General features: G+C 41.9%; 1 protein-coding gene across 5 annotated transcripts in view; it reads left to right on the forward strand.

Annotated features, from left to right (window-relative positions):
* The first annotated feature begins 6,193 nt into the window (after positions 1–6,193).
* The window catches only part of SOCS6 (suppressor of cytokine signaling 6), a 29,412-nt gene continuing 18,976 nt past the window's right edge, over positions 6,194–16,629 (forward strand). For 2 of the 5 annotated variants that reach the window (XM_049830294.1, XM_049830297.1), the window contains exons 1-2: positions 6,194–6,410; positions 7,323–7,444. The gene's annotated coding sequence lies outside the window, so the exon portion shown is untranslated. Of the gene's footprint in view, positions 6,411–6,431; positions 6,541–7,322; positions 7,445–16,629 lie in introns of those variants that run through there. The other 3 variants (XM_049830292.1, XM_049830295.1, XM_049830296.1) reach the window with 2 other exon arrangements.

Genomic DNA, 16,629 nt, shown 5'->3' on the forward strand with positions numbered 1-16,629 from the left:
AAAAATAATATTACCTCTCTAGTTTTCAGAAATATTTTTCCCTGTGAAAAAGTCATCTTCCAATTCCTTTTCACTTTTTTATTCCATCCTCTATTCTACCTTAAAGATGACAAAATAAACTACTGCTTTTTTTCCTTTTAAGCACTCCTGCTTAAAAGCAATAAACTTCAGACAAATCAAGTTGTTTATTTTTAAATGACTGGGTTTATATTTGAAAAGTTTGGGGCACACTTTTGTTATGAACTCTACCCTGAAAAAACAGTTCAAGTACAACATTTTCTGGACCAGTTTCACTCCCTAGACAGGGAAGCCAAGAAACAGAGACACTAAGCAAGACATGCCCTTGCCACAATCTCAGTCAAATCACACAAATCTCATTTGATCCTCCAGACCTATGGCAAACCCATAAGTTCAGAATGTTTAAGTATTGTTCATCTGGAGCTGTTTTGGTTTGCCTTTGGCACTTACTCTCCAAAATGATTGCCTCTTGGTCAGCTCAATACTCCTTGGGCCAGTTGTGAATACTGAAGTAAAGGCTACAAAGACAAGCCCATGAGCTGCATGGTAAAGAATGATTAAGATTTTAAATAGAATTAATTTGGCTACAGGGGAGAATGTAATGTTCCAAATAAAAATATATGTATGTTTTTTTAAAAAGTGTCTGACATCAGTACCCATAAAAATTCTTACTGGGCATATACTTTTATGTTTTAACAGAATAAACTTTACAAGTTGAAGAACGAAGTTTCTGCTCTTCAGTTATAGAAAAATACAAGACCACAGCCTTATCTACGTAATATTTTGAAGAACTAGTATGGGAAAACAGAGGAAACAAGCCTACACGTGCTCCAGTGCATTGGCTTTGAGAGTACACACTTCATATATATTGTCTTTGTTAGCTATGTCCTACTCCAGGTTAAAATCCACTACGCCAAGAAATTCAGACTGGTTGTGTCACCAGTGCTTGTACAGATGCGATCTGAGCTGGGATGAGTTCTCCACCTTGCCTATCTTTCTGCATCTCCAAATCTACATGACTCACAGCAGACCCGATCTAGTTTACAAGCGAATGTACAGGCAATATGGGCAATCAATGAATAAGATGCACAGGCTAACCTAACCGTATAGAGCTACTCACAGCAACTATTGTCATGATTTATTGTGTATCTTCGACAACGAGAAAAGTGATATATTATTTCCCTGACTTCAACAGAAATCCATTTGTGAGGCCCAATTTACCCTGGGTTTATTCAGCTTTTGGTCCATAAACAATTAAAATGACTCCTCCTTTTCTCCATTACTCAGCAGATTAGAAGTTAGTCTTCTTGTGCTGTTATTAGAAATGTCATTTTGCTATACTCAGTTATCAACCATAATAGAATTGTTAGAGAACTTTGATCTAAGAAAATACTGAGCTGTGCTCTTGCTAAAAAGTGAACACCCCTATCATTGACAGAAAACTTTGTAATGGATTCAAAAATCTTAATTGCAGAAGTGGTCATAAATCATTTTTAAGTGCATTTCCTCTTGAAATGAAACAGGTGAGAGTGGCACTCAAAAACAGGTGTAAATTAGAAAAAATTTAAGTAAATAAGTACTGGGTTTTTTATGCATAAGCATAACAGATGAAGATACAGAATATCACAACATAACCACCGTATGACAAAGAAGCAATAGCACTACTCTGATTAAAATGTGACACATGATTTATATATCTGTGTTATGAATAGTTTATCCTTAGTAGCTATAATGAGGTCTTAATGCCATTTGTACCTTAAACTGATTTCAGCAGTGCCGTAAACAATGCAAATTTAACTCCAATCTGAGACAAAGAGGGGTGTGAAAGAACTTCTTGAAAGAACTTCACATTGTTTTGGTGGTTTGTTTTTTTTTTTTTTTTTATGCTACTGCTACTATTAAACTGGGTTAAGTCCCTCAAAAAAAAGGAAAAAAACCACCAACTTTGAAAATATTTACATAAATTAACTGATGTAATGGAAATGGAATTTATATACTAACAGAAAATGTACAAGAATCTATGAGAAAACAAAGTTGAACAATTAACCTACAGTGTCCAAAACCTACATGTGATGATGTGATATATATAGATTTCTAATACACATTATAATATAGAAATATAAATATCCAATATTATCTAAAAATAAAAATACAGGAATAAATAAAATACATATAACAAAAAAGGACTACAGGAATTAAAAAATCAGAAAATTAGGCCACAGTTACCAAATATGACCAGCAATCCACAGTGATTTTGTGTATATTGCTTTCCTTAAAAGTCTATGATTTTTCCAAGGCCGTTTGAACAGTTACCATCTAAAAGATCGAGTTCTTGTGAAGCGTTACAATAATTTTAAAATCTTAAAAAAATAATGACAAATGCCTTTTCTTAATGAACAGAAGCGGAGAAGAAGGCATTTGTGTCCTTAAAATACAATCACATACAGTTACACGCCTGCAAAGAGCAATAAGAAGACAAAGGCATTAACCTCCCACCGCAGTTCAGGCCAAAGAGCCGGGAGGAGAGTAGTTGTTACAAGATGATGGCAACTTATGCCAGGCAGGTTGGCAGCAATAAGATAAAAAGTGGATATGGTGGATATAACAGCAGCTTTTTTTGTTAATGAACACTCATAATTTACGTTTCTGACCCGCCTCTCTGAACTACAGATTTGCATGTACATAGATTGGACTCAAAAGTTATGACATAACTTGTAATCAATATTTTAGTATAAAAAGGGAAGAAAAAAAGACATAAGCATATCAAAATAGGGAACTCATCAACACGCAGTCCTCAGTCAAAGTAATTAGAAGTGGATCTGGAGCTCCTGATTTTAGAAGCTCACGTGTACAAGGACAGTGGATATGAAAGATTTGAATTTTGCATTACTAAAACCAAATTTCTAGTCCTCATCATTTTGAACAAAAGCTAGCATCTGTGAGGCAAGTCTAGCAGGTGATATATGCAGAGGGCATTAAAACAAGATGTCTGAGTGTACGAACTGCCCAGTTTAGTTCAATATGTCTTTTTAAGCCAAGAACAAATGCATCGCAGCGATCCTAACATCCTCCTCGTCCGCCATCCAAGTGGCAACGCTGGTAGCACACTTAGGTGAGTTCACCCTTGGTGATAAACTGTTGCTCCTACTGGGATAGGGCTGTTTGTTGACACATTTGGATGCAAAAAAGTCTATCCCCAACAGGAGGCTATATGTTAAGGCTGAGACAAGCCAACAGCACATTGGCAGCCTACAGAGGAGATTGCAATCCCCAGTCCTCCTCCCCTTGTCTCTCTACCACCCTTCCAAATGTGCAAACTACCTCTTTTATTTGTATAGGCTGCGATACTCGCCTGATAACAGGTTGAACTACATCGGGCTACTAATCCAGCTGGAAAGTATTGTTTGGTTTTGCTTATTCAGTTTGTGTGTCTGCCTTGAAAGACCCTGACTTCTCATAAACTGCTCAATGCCAACAATCTGAAAATGCCGTTCTGGTGAACTCTTACAGCAACAGGTGACAGTTTCCAAATGATGGGAGTGAAAAGTAAGGCACCTATTCTACTTTATGTCATGATTTATTGTTAGGTAAACGAATCTCAAGAGATTTAGCTACCTGAGCTGACTTAAAGCAGTCCAGTGAGGACTCGAGCCACTATGAAGAGAAGGAAAGGTGTGTATGGGCAGGAGGAGGGAAGGAGAGAAAATGAGGAAGGTCACGACTTTGAGGAGTGATACTCATTCAAGCTGTATTTAGCATCATCCCCAGTGAGAAGAAAGTTAAGCTAGGGAAGGCAAACTGGGAGAAAGAGCTACCAAGTTTTTTTGATTCCTTTCCTTCAACTTTGTAAAGTTGTCTATCAGTGCCTTTTGATTCATAAGAGTGACAAGGGGGCAGTTTCAGACACATGAAAACCTTTGACACGCAGGCTGGAAAACTTTGTCATCCAGAGCCAACTTTTTTGATAGTGTGTGAAGCTGTAAAATAAGATTCCTAAGACCAGTTTTTTGTTTTATCTCACATGCAATATAGTCTACTGCAAAAGTTGCCTATGGTAAAAGCTGGCTGAAGGCAGAAAAACATTTTTAGCCCAGTTAGCTTCTTCGCATATGGCTGCTATTGTCCCGCAGCTGCTGCTTAAGACACTTCTTAAGTTAATACTACATACATGCATCAAGCAAGAATACCAGCTGGATCCTGAAAATAATTACTTGTTCAAATGCTTGTATCCAAAGGAAAAGGAGGCCTGAGAAGAAGATAACGACACCCCCCTCCCCCCAACTTCTTTGAGGAACTATACAAGAATTAACCCGAAACTTTCCCAGTCAGGGCCTTTCTTGCTTATGTGGCTTTCTTTGGATTAGGTTGCTACATTCCCAACAGTTTATCTAGGGAAGAAGGAACCTACTATGTTGGAAAAAAAAGTTAGTCTCTTGTTATTTATTTCATTTTCTTTCTTTTAACACTACTGCCAACCTAGAAAGTACTCGTATTTTTTCATACTGACAGTATTGGTTTTACAAGCAAAAGGCACAATCCATAAGGTTTCTGAAACGATCCACTTGGAGCTATTTTTAGCTTTGTTTGTTATACCACTGATAACATGTAATCATAATCGTAAAACAAACAGTTTTAATATAAAACACTTAACAAAACCATAAATCATTGTTGATGTATCTGAAAAAGTTGAACTTTGTATCTGAAAAAAAAAAAAATTTGTTTTTGCAACTCTTATTAGAGTCACCATCTCCTAAGCGGTCCTGGCCTGCCAGCAAATGAGGTTGATCAGACACCGAAAGAAGTGTTACGACCCTCGGATGAGAGTTAAGAGAAGCCTTTAACTCTCAATAAATGCCTGAGATATAAAAACCTAAACTCTATCAGGACGCATTCTGACCTCAAATAACTTTGGCAAGTAAACAATTCACCGACCTCAACCCACAAATACCTCTGATCTCAGTAGAAGAATTCAGGCAGAATGTGGATGAGTATTCTCACAATCTTGTGAGTTTCAGCGATTTCTTCTTAACCTTGAAATCAGTAAAGTAGTTGCATAACGAGTCATACAAATAACTTCACTGACTGTCCTGCGATTACATAGGTAAGCAAATTATGCATTTCTTTGCAAATCAGGTTCTTGATTTGCATCAGTTATATACCACAAGCAGAAAACAAAGGTAGTATTTTACTAGCTCCGCATCAGTCAGCACGTATGACATGCAACAACTTTTAAGACCCATATTGTCCACCGATTTTAATTCTCTGCCCCCTGCTAGTCGCTTCCGTCAGCCCCCCACACCCTAAATTAAGGTCCCCTTTGTTGCTCGTGATTTAGCATTTTATTTTTCAAAGAGGGACCGGCGAACCAGCAAGCCAACAGCCTGCTTGGCTGAAGCTGCCGTAGCGCAGCTGATGCGGCTGAACTTCTGCGGCGCTCCTCTCGCAGCGGCCGGCGCAGCGGCGTTAAAGACAAAAATCATGGCTTTTCTGGCACAGCGGGGTCGCGCCGAGGGAGGTGGACGGGGAGACGAAGCGGAGGGGCGACGACCTCCCTCCCCTCCCCGGCGTGGGACCCGCGGGGGAGCGCCCATCGCCGGCGCCTCCCGGCGGGGCACCAGCACCGGCAGCCCGGGCCCGCCGCCCCTGCCCGGGGCGGGGAGCGGCTTGGGGGGGGGTGTCAGGGGAACCCCCTCCGGCGGCGCGGTACCAGCGAGGCGATGCCCCTGGCCGAAACAAAGCGGGGTGGGGGAGACGGGGGGAGCAGGTCCCTCTGAACTTTATGGCTGAGCTTCCGTGGCCACGGGGAGCGGCCGAACACGGGAGCGGAGCGGGGCGGGGAGGGGAGGGAGGCAGGCGGTCGGGCTTTACTAGCCCCTGCCCCTTCCCCCCTCCCAGCGCGGCTCCCCGCCGCCCCCCGCGGGTCTCGCTGCTGGCCACCGAGGACGGGGCGGGGGGACGACGACGAGCCCGGGGGATCGGCGCCCAGAGCCGGCGAAGGGAAGGGAAGGGAAGAAGGGGCCCCGCTACCCCGGCCGGGCGCTGCGAGGCAGGCGGGCCCGCGGAAGGCGGGTGGCGGCCGCCGGGGCAAGCAGGAAGGCGGAGGGGACGGAGCGGGGGGTGTCCCGGGCCCTGCTGCCCCCGCCGGGCTCTGCGCGGGCGCCGCAGCCGCAGCCCTAGCCCTGCCTGCGGCAGGCGGCGGCCATCGCGGGCTCGCCGCCCCCGTGCGCCCCTCCGAGGACGGAGGGGTGGGGGCAGAGGAGGCGGAGGAAGCGGCGGCGGCGCCAGGAACAGGGAGGCGGCGGCACGGCGAGGGAGGGAGCCGGAGGAGCCGAAGCCGGGCCGGGCCCCGCAAGAGCAACAGCAGCGCCAGCTCCTCCTCCTCCTCCTCCTGGGTGAGTCCCGCTCCGCCGCCCCGGGAGGCTGCTCGCCGCCGAGCCCGGATGCCGGCGCAGGCCGCGCCGCGCCGCCGAGGTGCCCGGGGAGAGGCCCGCGCCGGCAGCGGGACACCGCGGCCTCCGCTGGGTGAGCGTCCCCGGGGCAACGGGCGCGCCGCGGCCCGGCTCCCCACCCCGCTCCCCCCCCCCCCCCGCTGGCCGCGGAGGGCTGGTGGGGCGGAGGGAGGGCCGGGGGATGGGGACGGCGCGGTTTGCGGCTTCCCCGCCGCCCTCCTCCCGAGCCGCGGCCCCGGCCTCCTCTCCCTTTGTTCGCTCGGCTCCCCGAGCCTGCGGCGGCGCCAGGCCCTGCGGAGACACCGGGGCCCGTGGCGCGGCCTGCAAGGCGGGCGGGCCGGCGGGGAGCAGCGCCCGGGCCCTGGGCCGCCGAGGCGCTGCCCAGCCCCCGCCGTGACAGGAGGGGGCCAGGGCCGGCCTCTCGCCCCCGGCAGCCGCGGCGGTGGGGCCCGCCGGCCTCTACCCCTCCTCCCCTGGGCCGCTGCCCAAACGCACCCCGCTCTTACCGGCGCCGTTGTCGGGGGCGGCTGAATTTGGCTGATCTCCCCCTCCCCGCGAAACCCGCCTTCAGATCTGGGCTTGGGGGGGGGGGTGGGGGGGTGGGTGTCCGGAGGCGGCGGTTTGGGCTGCGGGGGCTGGTGGGGCGGCGGGTGTCGGGTTGTTGAGAGGTGAGGGAGCGCCAAGGGCTCCCGAAGGGGCCAGACAGAGAACGGCTGCTTTCTGTGACAGGCGGCACTGAAAAACTTGACTTTAACAAAAAAAAAAAAACCCACCCCAAAACCCAGCACCCAAACCCCAAACTTTACTGGCTTTCATTGTTCTTCAAGCTGCTCCTGACGTTCTCTTTCCCTAAAGGTGCCGCTTCTCTCGGAAAACAACTGCTCCTGGCCCATGCCTACCCGTTTGCTTAAGAAAAAAGCCTGTGCAAAACACTGAGGTTTTAAGAGGTGCAAAGGATGATGCTTCTGCGATGTGAGGTGCTTTGGCTCTGTCTTTCTGTCTCTTTTATTCTTTTCGGTTTCTTAACGTTTTCAAAATCAACTTAGTTTGGAACACGGTTTGTGGTTTCTGGTTTTTTTTTTTTTTTGTGGAGTAGGTTACTCTGTTAAAGGGGTTGGTCGCAGAATATACTTCAGTCAGGGAAAGCTTCTCTTCCACTTAACTAAATTCTTGTGCCCTTTTACTGTTAGGTCCCAACCCCTCCTTCCTGCCTGCCAGGAACGTTTACGCCATGTCCAGCCTCTTAATACACCTGGAGTTAAAAAATGCCTGCTGCAGGCCTCCTGTCATAGAGAGCTGCTGTCTGCACAAGTGCTTGAGGAATAATGCATCTGCATTTCTGCTCTGGGTGGAAAAAATAGCGCTATTTTTGTTTCATGTTAATAAACACAGCCTCGGATTGTAGAAAATATGGAAGCTTCAATATAGTTATGAAATAAATTACTTAGCTTGGCTGGAAGACTTTAAAACAGTGGAGAATGTGTAAGTATTTCTGGAGTCTTCTGCAGTAAGACAGTAATCGTAGCTCACAGTTTTATGTGTAACTTATGAAAGGCAAATTTCAGCTTTTTCGAAATGCTTGTTTTCATGAAGTGTTAAGCAGTACTTGAATGGAGTCTTCGCTCCCTATTATATAGTTCTTGGTTTTGTGGCATTGCACTGTGTTTGGAACTGAGCCTTTACTTAAAGGAGGTTGACCTGTTGTATGCTTAATCAGGCATGTATCCCCTATATCCTGAGTTTTGAGATTTAAGTAGCTTTTTTTTTTAAAAAAAAGTTGAATTCAGTGAAATCATACTTAATGTATGAGCGGCCACAGTATATAGAGATACCTGCATTTGCTGACTCCCTGGGAAGCTGCAGGGCTATGGAGTAGTGAGGACAAAGAACTGTGGTGATTCCAGAGCTTTTGTGACCGTCACTTCACGATGCGTATGTGCAGCATCAAAGTGTTTGCGTGGATTCAGGAGTCATGATGGATAATCCTCCTAAACTTCCTGAGAACTTGACATACTGAAATCTAAAAAAGATGTATATTAATTTATACTAAGCTATTAACTGCTTTGAGCCTAGATTGTGAAGTTGGTCAGTCAGACACCTTGGGTTACTCTTAGAGAGGGATGGTTTGAAGAAATGATAACTGGCCTGCATTGTTCTGCAAGTAGATTACACCTCCTAACCCTCTGTAGCACGGTGAGGTGGTGGAGTGAGAGTGAGCTCTTAAGAGTTCTTTTTAGGAAGCAAGTTAATTATTTCTGCTCTTTCTTGGCAAATCTTCTCTAACCATACAGTAACTTGAACATAAACATTTGAAAGACTTCATCTAGTAGCGTTGCCTTGAGTTCACTATGTATTTGCTACACTATTATTGCTGGCAAAACTGAGGCCGTGGTCCAGGCTAATCCCTTACTCAAGTGCCTTATTTGCTATTGCTTTACTGCCCTCTTGGTCCTACACAGCACTATTTTGATACTGTTTGGGTAGTACAACATGTTGTAGGGAGGTGAGTGATAACATAAAGTAGATAGAAAGAAGACTGTTCTCTGCTGATGTGTGTCTCAGCATTTTGTTGATAGTGCTTTAGTGTGTGTTAGCAACAAATTAGGGGGGATAGCTCAAGCATTTGTGATGCTCCAAGGACAAAAAATAAAGTACAAGTAGTGTAAAAGTAAATGTAATCTAATTTAGGAATGCAAATGCTAAAATGTATTGAGTATAAACTGGATAGAATTGGGATTGAAAAGCAGAATAGAGTTTTCTTTTGCAATTTAACTGCATATTTTGTAGTGTAAAGTATTAAACTGAAAAGAAATAGAGAACTTTGAGTTTCCTTTTTTTTTTTTTTTGAAGAGAAATAACAGTATCTGATAGTGTTGCTTATCCTTATGTTTGTGCCAAAATCTAATTTCATTCCATTTTAGTGTACACTTATTTTTCTGGAAATACCTATCAGTCTTCAGATGACAATAGGTATACTTGATGCAGAGCTCCCAAGTTCTTACAGCCTCTGTCCCAGTGCCTCCCAATATATTTGTAGAAGTACTAGACAAGGAGGTATCCTTTTAAAAAAAACTTTCCTGAAAATTTTCCTTGACGATATCAGATGGCAGGTTACATACAGCAGTACGGTTTGGTTTTTGTTTTTTTTTTTAGAAAACAAGAAGATTGTGCTTGTAATGGAATATTTATTGTCCATATTCAAAAAGCAGCTTCATACCACTCAAATATGCTTCTGATACAGCAGAGGATAAAGATTTATGGCACACAGTAAATTCCTTCTTTTATTGTTATTTTTGCTTTTTCCTCTAGAAATAATTGATTTCTGAATAAAAACTCTGTACTATGTAAGTTGGATAAATTTCTGTGTTGAAAATAGTTACATTAGTTTTGAAACGAACATTTAGAAACTAGCTTTGTTGTTTGTTGCAGTAGTTTTTTTTCCCCACTGTAGCTGAATGATCTTAAGCTATTGAAACAAAAACATGTCACCTACTTCAGCCTCTCCTGGTGGTCAAAACAAAACAAGCTGCCCTTGAATTACTGCCCTGAATGAAAAGTGAAAGCTGACTCTATGTGAAGTGTTGTCTGATACATCAAATACATAAAGAAGGTTTGCTATAGTCCACAGAGAATGAATATGAAAGGGCAACATGATGCAGAATCGGACTTAGTCTGCTTATTGTGAGAATTAAAACTTTCAGATCAAAGTGTTAGAAATTTAGCTCTCTGATTTCTTAAGCTCACTTAAATAAGAGTTGCTCCAAATTTTTTCTTCTATCAGTTTTCATGGTCTTCTGACTCCTGCTTTTGTCATGTACAGGCATGCAAACAATAAGGATCTGCAACACCAGATTAATTTCAGCAAGTTTTGAGGTGTATGGTTTTGCAAATCTGACTGCTATTCATTAGAGTCTGTAATGTGGATTTAAGGACCTATCTTCAGATATTTATCTACTATCTGTCATGAAATTTTCTTCTGGAAAATATTAAGATAAAATAGTCTGGAAACTATTGTCCCTTTCTGTGTCCTTAACCATTCACATAACACTTTGGACTCTGAGGAGCTCAGTTGGCTTCATTTATGACAAGGATGTAAGCCACATGTTACCTAAAAAATTGTTCCTTGGTTGCCACATCACCAAGAAAACGATGCAAGTTACATGTAAGTCTTTATTTGTTTAGCATGGGTGCAGATAAATTGGCTGACTTGTTCTGCCTCTGACTTTAAAACTCCATTGAAGGACTATGAAAAAAATCTCCTTGCTTGCAGGTAATCCCAACCTAAGGATGCTGTATATAGGCATTTCTGTCCAGGTGCTGCTCTCCAGACATTGCTTCCTATTGTGTATATATAGGGCATACAGAGCACCAGAGGCTTCCTGTCTTTTGTGAAACATTCTTTCTTTTTTTTTTTTTGTAATTTGCCAAGCGCAATAGGTTGGCAGTTTTAAAAAAAATCTCAGGTTTGCAAAGTATGTGGGTTTTTTGTTAGAAACTCCAAATAATTTTGCTGTAAACTGCTGTAAACCAATTTTGGTTGAGAGCCATCTTCTCTGGCAGTGAAGGTATAAATAGTAGATGTTAGTGGTTTTTTCAGAGTTTAACGGGTCTCTAGTTAAGAAATTTAAACAATGAAAATTAACCTATGTGTATTGTTAGGTAAATTGTATGGATATGTGGTATTGTTCTTTGTTTCCCAGTGCAGCTGTGTAATCAGCAACTGTATTTGTATTTTTTAACTTGGTTGGTATATGACACTGATCTGCAAGAGGACTTGTGTAAGGTTTTGATGGTCTCGAGTTAATATGGTGAATGCAGCTAGCAGATAAATTGATTAATTTTAGGATTTGAGATTGCAGACTTAATACTTTAGGCATTGTTCCTCAAGTACATTCCATGTTACTTAATACATAGAGTGCTACTTTTAATGACAAAATTGTTGGAAATGAGGTTCCAGTCAGGCTTGGTTTTACAATGTGTGATCTCTGTTTTTCTTGAGTAGTTTTATTCTTAATTAATCTTGACGTTCTCTGGTAAATGTGCTAAAACAGCAGTTTGTAGGAGTCTTGAGTAGGTGATTGTTTTTCCTTCTCTAAAGCAGTCTGCATTCCTCAAAGAGGTTGAGAACAAATTAGTAGGCTACTCCAAACGTTTCTGAAGCATGTTTGTTTGATCCCAAGATGTCTGTGATACAGTGGTCAAGCTCGCTTTCTTTTTTGTTCCTTCTGATTTAGGGAATCCTATCTCCCCTGACTTTGCCTCAGTAAGTGCTGCTACAAGACTGGGCAGTTACAAGCTATAACGTTGACTGTGTTTTTGGCATCAGTAATGGGTTTTAATACCCTTGGAGTCCCTTTTGGTTGGTAATCAAGTATCAGATTAGGGGATTTAATAAAATAGAGAAATACAGATGAGTGACATCAGGGCAAAGGTTTTTTATTACAGAAGGTGTGCCTTCTAGGATGAGATTTGTGGTAGCTATACTCCAAAAACAGGGTAGGCAACTTTTCAGGGTGACTCTCTTCATTCAGGAGCTGGTGGGAACTGGGCGAGTGAGGAATTCTCGACGGATTCACTGAACAGAAGCTGTTTGTGTAGGCATACTGCTTTGGGTGAAACCTGCGCTGGGGAAGTTTTCCAGGCTGGAATTTTGGTCAGCCGGAGGAGACTTGACTCCAGAATAGTTGGTTTGTGCATTCAGAGGTACGAGTCGCTAGGTTATGTGTAAGATCTTAAGTCTGGGTCTGTGTAAGGTAGGTACCTGGTGGCTTTTTTTTTTTTTTTCCTTCCCCTCCTTCTTCTCTCTTCAGTGGAAAGCAGAGGGAAAACCACTGCTGATCCAATGCTCTCTGAAACATTGACTTCTCTTCTTGGCTTTTGAAAGGAAGAGAGCTGTTGGTTAGTAGTAAGTAATGTTGAAAAGTAATAAAGGATTAGCCGTAGGCCTTTGGCATTTTTTTGTGCAAAAAATCTAGTTAATTGGGAAAATACTTACATGCAAATGCAAGTATTTCTCAGTTGCTTACTGAAGGGATAAAAGAGAGTCAATTCTGATGAATGCGCTAGTCTTATTTGCAGTCTAATCCAGTGATGGTCAAAAGATGACGGTGAAGGGAAGTTGTTACATCAGTACTGACTCAGATGTCCTGTGAATTCCAAAAGAAGTGGGTTTTTGGAATCTGCAGTGTTTTAAATGTTGTTTGTCATGGAAAACAGGAACAGAAATTCTGTGTACCAGCATTGAAAAGTATGTATCTATTCTCATTTTCTTTTAAATTGAGCTAATGCATTTTTTTCATTTTATTTATAGTGTGTAAGTTAAAATGTATGTCAGAGAGAACAGGAGAAAAACCAGTCTGTGTGCATATACGTGACTTATTTTTTTCATGCTTTAACTTTCAAGCTTAGCTAGCTTTTGCAGCCGGGCTTCTATACTCCTGGCTCTGCAGAAATTTGACCTTGCTCTGGAGATAGCTATCTTAAGGACTTTGAGTTTGTGTAGATCTCATAGAGCATATTACTTCATATAGACAGTGAAAATTTTATCTTTGATCCTGCATGCGAGAATTTATACACTGATGTGAAGTTGCTGAGTGTAAGGCCCCAATTCTTGGTGTGCAAGCTAAACATAATGTACAATGAGCAGTCCCATTGATTTAAATGTGTGCTCACAGTTAATTAATCTTTGCTGTGTTGGGACTGAATATTAGCAAAATCAGAATGTTAGGGCCGTGTGGAAAATTATTTTCTGCTTCTGTGGAACATGATTTTAAAAAAAACCTACCACCACCAAAAACCCCACCCAACCCCAAAAGTCTTCCAGTGTGCATCAGGACAAAACAGCGTCTGTCTAAAACTAACTAAAATATTCTCCATCAAATTTGCTGGTTGGGGTAGTGAGACGTTTCTGTCTGCAGGTGATTATAGAGTGTAGGTGTAGGAGGAAAAAAACTTCCTGATCTTAATCATGAATAATTAAGAGTCTCTCTAGTTTTGACCCAAAATTAGAAAATTTGCATGTAGAGTAAGCTTTGTTGGAACTGGTATAGTCCTGTAAAAAGGTTTTAGTCTGACAAATCAGGACTTCATAAAAAAGATGGCTAAGCAGCTTTGCACATGCAGTCACAATTCTGTTCCCATTCTGGTCAGTCTGCTAGCTGTACAGTGCTCATGTATATGCCTTCTTAAAAACACCCCTTGGACTTAAAAGGACTGTCAATTTAGAAAACCTGTTTAATGTTTCACCATCTGTTTTAAGGGAAACAAAATGTTGAAGTAATTCTGTGAGATTAGATGGAGATAATACTTTCTGTACAGGTGTGTTTACCCTGTGTATTTGACAGTACTTTGAGCACAGCCGTGTCTCCAGTTTCCCATATATGGATAGGCTCTAAAGCATAAAGAAGGTAATTAATTTACTCTTTGTTCTTATTGGGCCTCCTGCCAGTGAAAATGGGAAGGGAAATATTTTAAATAAGCTGTGTTTTACATGCTCCCTTTCCCAAACGCAGAGCTTGGATTACTCTCTCCGGTGGGTTGGAAGACTGAATGCACGGGGGTCCAGTGGGCACACAGCCGGGTGTGACTTCTGCTTGACTGATCCAGGTTCTGTTGCTGGAGTGTGTTCCAGGGGCGGCCACTTAATTACAAGAGGTACTCTATGAGGAAGAAGATTTCCCCTTGGGCACCCACCTGACTGAAGATCCCCAATCTTGAAACAGAAAGAAGGAAGTCCTCTTCCCACCCTTCTGGTTTGTTGTGTTGTGCTGGCTTGTCTGTAAAATAAACCCTGCTTTCTGTTTCACTGTTGGATCTATTTTGCTGACCGTGAAAGACTGATCTTCAGTAGCCAATACTGTTTGACGTTTCATGTATAAAATTGTTTGGGCTTGAGGTTGACAGTGATCCTAACCTAATCTTCTTGTGTGTGGTTTGATACAGGTACCAACTTTATTTAAGTGAGGAATATTCACTTAAGAGTCACGACAGTTTAGAAAGATCGTTTTCAAATGTCACATTCTTAAGGATTTATCCTCTTAGAAAGCTTTAAAACTGTGTTAACTTTGTTTAGCAGTTGACAAGCTAGCTTATGAATCACGTAGAGTCTAAGGGAGGAAATAAAATGCTGGAGATACTGAAAATAGAAAATATTGAAAAAAGGATTTCAATAAAAATAATTTGGAGTCATAATAGTGGAAAACAGAACAGAATTACAAGCCTTCTTCAATCTTGGTTTTGCGTGCTGTGCTGCTAAAAAAACTGATAGTATGTAACCCTTCTTTAGCTGTCTTGTACGAAACAGCTTTTCTGATTCTGAAGATTCTGAAACTGACTTCAGAATCAGTAGTGAAGCTTTAAATATTGTATTATTGTTTTACTTAGGTATCAGTTCATCAAGGTGAACATGTGAGTAACTCTGTTAAAATAATCAATCTTTCAGTGCTTAGATTTTTTGAAGAGTGAGTGAGACTTGAACTTGCACGCGGCTCCCCAGCCCCTCCAAATTTGATTGTATTTAGAGGAGCTTAAAATAATGATTGGAGTACTTAAAAATGAAGATGCAGGCAATAGGGGACTTGTGTATTTGCCAAATATTATCAAAGCTGGTAGTTTTATGATAAGCACTTAATTTAAGTACGAATAGTGGGGGATAGACTTTTCAAACAAAAGGAATTTTTTGATTTATTTTCAGATTAATTGCTGAAAGGCAGTTTAAATTCTGTCTTGTATCCCTCAGAAGTGATTTTTTTTTTTTCTCACTTCAGAATATACCAAACAAATCCAGCCTAATGACTCACTTTCCATGTACCATTACTTTTTCAGAAAATTGGATTAAAATTATTTTTTTTTGAATTTGCGGATTAAGTTGCTTCTGTGTTGTACTAACTTTTGACTGCCGCTGTTTGAAAGACTATTTCAGTGTTTATTACTTCAGAATATTTACTGCTAATGTTATGATTTGCATATATCCAAGATTGTGTAAGGTACTTAAGCAGTGTGGAACACGTTTGTTTTTCTGGGTGAGGTGGTTCTTTGAGGTTTAAACTACAGGTGTTTAAAGGCACAATGAAGATGGAGTTACAAATCTATTTGGTAACTGTTATATATAGATAAAGCCTTTCTTCTAACAGTGACAGAGAAGTATATTCACTTGGAAAGAAGTTATTAATAACATTTTTCCAGTAACATTATTTATGCAAACTTTTTGCCTTAGATTAAGTTTTCCCTTCTATTAAGTGCTAGACCAAACCAACACCAATTTCAGTTGAATTGCATCTTGTTAAATAGCATAGGTGTTTCAGAATAGAAATGAGATACAAATACAACTATGTCAGAGTGGGTTCCTTACACTTGATGTATTAAATGCTCTTTTGCCTTTAAAATGGATTCCCAAGTGTGTGTGAGTGAAGTATATTGTTGTCTCTGTTAGTTATTGGGGACCATGTAATAGGTGGACATTGGGTCTAGCATCCACGTGATGGGCAAAATTTATCTGCAGTGAAATATGAAATTAAATATAAAAGCATATAGCTAAAAATTCCCTTGTCATTTGCATGTACAGGTTTCACAGACTGCAAGCAGTACAGACTGCATTTCCCAGTGATGTAAAATGCAGGATGTAATAGCTCCGTAGCTACAGCCCTCATTCAGAATGTAAGATAGCCAAGGTAATTCTCCACTTCTATCCTTTATGTATGAGGACTACCCTGAACACCAGCCTTTTGGCTGCTCTGTAGTGTGAAAAGTTTTCTATTCCTTCTTTTAAAGCTGTTGTACAGAAAATAAACAGAGCTGAAAAAGAAAGGGCTAGGTGTGGTATGTTTTCTCATCCCAGTGGAGTAAGCAGCTGACTTGGAGAGGGAAAACCTAGGACTGACTTTCTGGCCCAATTAATTCTGCATCTGAAACTGTTGCTGCACAGTACAGTATCTTAAATCAAGAATAAGTGAGAATTGCCCTTCCATGATGGCTAGGACCAGTGTCCAAGTTGCTAGAATTTGTAGTTTGATTTCCATTGGTGCAAGCTCCTTATGTGGTCCAGAGGGATACCACGATCATTCTTCCACTTCTCATGAAGTGCAAAAAGAAGTGGTAGCCACCGTATTTTATGCAACATGATTCTGAGGTGATGATGGACAGTTTTAAAGCATGCCTAAGGAGG

Source organism: Accipiter gentilis, chromosome 27, assembly GCF_929443795.1.
Source record: "Accipiter gentilis chromosome 27, bAccGen1.1, whole genome shotgun sequence".
Lineage (NCBI taxonomy): Eukaryota > Metazoa > Chordata > Aves > Accipitriformes > Accipitridae > Astur > Astur gentilis.